We start from the raw sequence: 5345 nt of genomic DNA, 5'->3' as shown, positions 1-5345 counted from the left end.
ATCATAGAAAGTGATGAGGCCCTCCAACCCTCAAGTCTACTCTGCATCCTCTGCACCAAAGTCGAGCACTCTGCCACTCGTAATCTCCTCCCTGTGATGGGGACCCCAAGGTAGTCCAGTGCTCCCTCCTGCTCCTGCATCCCCAATATCGCCCTGATCTCTCGTCGCACCCTCCGCTCCGTGCGTGGGCTGAAATGTATAGATGACTTCCGGAGATTAATCTTCTGTCCGGACGCCCCACAGTACTCAGTCAACACTCTCTGGAGAGCTTGTGCGTCCCTCACCCTCGCCCTGGCAAGTAGCAGGCAATCATCTGCAAAAAGCAAGTGAGAAATGGGGCGAGCACCGAGGCTGGACTATAGGCATCCAACTCCCGATTCTCGCAAGCTACACGTAGTGCACGAGAAAGGGCATCAGAGCATAGGATAAAAAGGTATGGGGACAAAGGGCATCCCTGGCGAAGCCCCATAGTGGCTCGAAAAAAGGGCGAAGGCGTACCATTGACCAGTATGGAGAAGCTAGGCCCCTGCACACAGCCCAAAACCCAATCAATCCAGGTCGAATGGAAGCCAAAACTCTCCAGTGCCCATCGGAGAAAGGCCCAGCGGATCCGATCATAGGCACGCTCCATGTCCAATTTTACTGCCATCAAACACCTCCTCCTCGGGGCTCTCTGTAGGTCTCCCATCATCTCCTGCGCTAACAAGATGTTGTCTGATATGCTCCTCCCTCCCACAAACGCTCCCTACTCCTGACTAATAATGCTAGGCAGCAAAGTCTTCATTCTCCCAACCATGAGCCTCGTCACTATCTTATACAAAGTGGTGCACAAGCTAATGGGCCTGTAGTGGCCCGGTTCCAATGCATCCTGATGCTTCGGTATCAGGGTGATATAAGTAGCCTGCCAGCCATCTGCCATCACCGCCCGACTGAAGAATAGCTGCACTGCCTCCACCACCGACCTCCGAATAATACTCCAATATCTTCGAAAAAAGAAGGATGGAAACCCGTCCGGACCTGGGGCCTTGTCCTCTGCTAGAGCCCATACCGCCTCCTGCACTTCTTTATCGGACACGGGCCGAATCAATGCTACATTATCTGCCTCCTCAACTCTGACAACCGGCCTGGGGAGCCGGCCAAGCTCAAAGGGCTCCTCTACCTCCATCCATCTAGTCCTGAAGAAATCAAACAACACCCGTCTCACTGCAGAATCCTCCTCCACCCGCTGTCCCACCCCAACTCTCAGTGATCGTATCATATTCCTTTGCCTCCTGATGATCGTCGATCTGTGGAAAAAACTGGTGTTCCGATCTCCCTCCTTGACCCACTGTACCCTCGACTTCTGCCTCCAAAAAGTCTCCTGCTGATGCAACAATGAGTGATGGGAGGACAAGTATCGTCGTAGGTCTGGCATCTCATCCTCCTCAAGCTCCCCCTCACGATCCTCCCTCCCCTGGAGATCCACAATCAACCCCTCCACCTCCTCCAGTCTCCGGAAAACATTGCCCACAACCTTCCGATTCCATCTGCGAAGGCGACGTTTAGTGAGCTCCAAACTGCGCGACACCCTCTGCATAGCATTTTTCTGTACTGGCACTCCCCAAGCCCCCCTGACCACTTCCCAAGATTGTGGGTATGACAACCACAGCTTCTCAAAACGGAATGGGCTGTAATGACTGGAGCTCAAGGCTGTAGAAATCAAAAGAGGACAGTGATCTGAGGCAATTCGAGCAAGATGGCTAATCTGGTAAGATGGGAACCGCTGAATCCAATCCGGGATGCAATAGCTCTGTCAAGCCGCTCCCACACTCTCGCTCGTCCTAACTGATTGTTGCACCAAGTGAATCGTGGTCCGGTGAAGCCAAGGTCCACTAGGCTAGTAACATCCAGAAACTTCCGAAACTCCCTCCTATCCACTGAATCAGAGTAGGTCCTCCCACCTCGTTTCTCATTGGGGCCAAGCACACAATTAAAATCACCCACTACCATTGTCGGCACCTCCTGAGTCAGTAAACATGACAGCTCACCCCAAAGGACTCTCCTTGTCCGGTAATCAGTGCTAGCATAGACACCACACAAGACCCATGGGGGTTCATTTGGTTCCGAAATCACCATCACAACCTGCTGAGAACAATGACGAAAGACATCTACAGAGGCAACGCCTCGCTTCCACAACATCAAAATACCTCCAGACAAGCCCTGGGATTCAACTTCAAAAGATTCCCAATCAGCTGCTAAACGTCGCTGCACCCGACGTAGACCTTCTCTGGACACCCGTGTTTCACATAGAAAACAAATCTCAGGGCAATGAAGCTGAACTAATCTTTTGAAGGATGACAAAAATGAAGGCTTAGCCGCCCCCCTACAATTCCATGCTATAATCTTCATTTAACACAATAAAGTGGGGTTTGGCCCGGACATCGAGGGCTGCTCACTAGCCTCTTCCCCTGACTTCTCCACCCCTCCCTGAATCACAGCCCGCAACAGATTCACTACTTTCCCATGATCCTGAATAGGGGAAATAGGTCCCTGTCCCGAGCCCCCATGAATTCCTCTCGTCACCACCTTCGCTGGAGCCACAGGGGAGCTCCTAGCCGGCGCTGGCAGTGAGCCTTCCCCCATCTCAGATCTCCCCTTTCTTCTCTGGCCTGATGAGGAGTCCATCTCACTTGCCAAAGCCACCTCCCGCAATTGAGAGCTAGCCGTCTGCGCCTCCTTCGGACCCTTCCCCTTGGCCAGAGCCGACTCGCCACCAGTAGCCATGGCCACCCGCGTTTGTGGGGCCACGCCGTCCGCCGCCGGCCTGCACGACCGGCCTGCATCGCCCTCAGCCCGCGGGGTCCCGGCCGTCTCGTCAGGAGCTTGGACTCGGCCTGTCCCCGGTCGAGTGGGGGCTCTCGCCGGCGGCAGAGAGGCACTCCGGAAGTGCCGTCGTCCCTCCTCTCTCCGGCGTAGGTGCGGGTCTTCGAGTGAGGTCGACGACGCTGATCGGGGGAGCTGAGTCGGCTCAGTCACCCCCAAACCCCGTCTCGCCTTGGCCGGGCTCCTGGCCCTCTTCATCGGGCTAGGGCCTCGTCCATGGGCCAGCCCCTTGTCCACAGCCTGGACCATTCCACCCTGGCCCGGCCCACCATGAAGCACCTTGGCCCGCCCTGGCTCGGTCCGGCCCAGCTGGCCCACATGCACTGGCTGGTCCATCCCTTCAGCAGACTCCGAGTCCGACCCGGCCCCTGCTCTGAGTTGAGCCTTCCCGGCATTCACCGCCGTTGCATCTTTCTCTGGTGACCGCCTCCTAGCCAACTTGGTTGGCTTCTGCCATCCGTCCGTGTCCGTCGACGACACAGAAGGATTCGTTGCAGCCTTGGGGGACCGCGGCCCCGACCCGGAGGGCTCCCGCACCGGCGTGTGGTCAGCCTTCAGCTCGTCCGGCTGCTTCACCTTGGGCGGCCGTAGCTTGGTAGTCGACAACCACGGACCGAAAGGAAGCCGGCACCCCGACTCATCCCCCTCCTCCGACTCAGTGGTCGGTTCCTGGGAAGACCCATCCACCTTGGTCCGCTGGTCTCCCAGTTCCCCAGGCATCGTCGGAGTCGTAGGAAAGGGGCAGGCCCCCTCCCCGTGCCCCAGCCGAGCGCATTTGGAGCAGAACCCATGTAGGTTCTCGTAGCGGAAGGCCTGCCAGTGAAGATCAGAACTTACCTGGATGAAGGTCCCAGGCCTGATCGGCATGCCGGCATCCAGCTCCACCTTGACGCGAGCGAATCCCAGCTTCTGGCCCTGGTCGGTGACCTTGTCCAAAGCCAGAGGTCGCCCGGCTTTCGCTGCTATATCCCAGATCAACTCCTTTGTCCAATATTCCGTCGGGAGACTGGGCAGCCTTAACCACACAACAGCCCGGCATAGCTGGTTGGTCCTCGGAACAAAATTTGGCCGCCAGCACTCCATGGCTAGTAGCTAACCAGCCACCAGCCACGGTCCGGCCTCCATTGCAGCCTCCTGATCTCTCTCACTCTGGAATCGAAACACGAAGGTCTCGTCTGCCATCAAGAAGTCCTCGACGTCATAGTCGAGTTTCCCAGCCACCCGCAGCTCCCGCCTGATCCATTCCACCGGCACACGGCGACCCAAGCTGCACATGATCACTGCTGTGTCTCGCCATGCCGCCCCGGCCATCTCCATCTTCTCCGGCGAGAACTCCACCACGTCCGCGAACCGCCGCTTCAGGGCGTCCAGCTCCGCTGCCGAGATCTGGTGATTAGTCCAGGTCGGCACTCTCGACGGGCCCTTTGCCATGTCCGCCCACGTCCGGGCCTTCTCGGCCGCCTTCAGGTGTGGCTGCGTCCCTTTATCACCCAAGCCCGCCTCCGTCTTCTCCGGTTCGGCAGGACCCCGTGTCGCCATCCTCCGCTACAGCCAAGTGTTCGTTGAAATGCTCCACCAGTAACACAGGGGGAAAAGCACCCACCCCAAGCGACGTGGACCCCCCTCCTCACCCACCCCAGGTGTTTGGGGAAAAGCCCCACCCACCGCACGAAAGTTGGCGCACCTAGGTACGCATCCCGAGTCACTCCTTCTCTCTCCTCCTTCTCTCTGTTTTGTCGGGGTATGTTTTGTCTTTTAGTGGAATGGGGTTTGTAGTTCTATTAAGAGAGAGAGAGAGAGAGAGAGAGAGAGAGAGTTACTTGAATTGGAGTTGGAAGATATTTTTTTTTTTTTAGACATCTTTGTAAAAGAGAATAGGACCACTATTTTAACCCTTTTTTTCCTTTGAGTAATTTATTCCTCTCTCCAATTTTTTTTTCACTATTTTGCTTGATTTAATTGGTGTTGGTCTACATGCTAGGCCAGCATGTCTGATTTACTATGGGTAGTGTGCCATTCTATAGACTATTAGAGTTATAGATTTATAAATTTATTATTCGTGTATTTGTAGTTCGATATGTTTGAAGAGATTCCAGTAATTTACTATGTGATGAGCGAGCATGTATAAGTACTCAAGATCTACCTAGGATCTTACCTAAAAAGGCTAATCGGAAGATAATATTTGGATTTTTTGGCTCTATATGAATAACCAAGATCTATCCAATGCTTATCCGATGTGAGACTAAACACATGCCGCATAGATCCTCACATACTCTTCCAGTTTTAGCCCTAACGTCCTCGTCAGGCTAAGGATCTAAATTCCACAATACAATGATAAACACCACAATCGGCCCATTATTAGTTTAAGTAGGCCCATGCTGCAATGTCTTCTAGTCCATATGGGCCATGGGCCAAGTCCACTCTGATACCATTTATAACAACCTAGTATCTTACCAAAAAGACTAATAAAAAGATATTATTTG

The sequence above is a fragment of the Phoenix dactylifera genome, chromosome 4, assembly GCF_009389715.1.
Source record: "Phoenix dactylifera cultivar Barhee BC4 chromosome 4, palm_55x_up_171113_PBpolish2nd_filt_p, whole genome shotgun sequence".
NCBI classification, from domain to species: domain Eukaryota; kingdom Viridiplantae; phylum Streptophyta; class Magnoliopsida; order Arecales; family Arecaceae; genus Phoenix; species Phoenix dactylifera.
Note: the sequence above shows the minus strand (reverse complement) of the source record.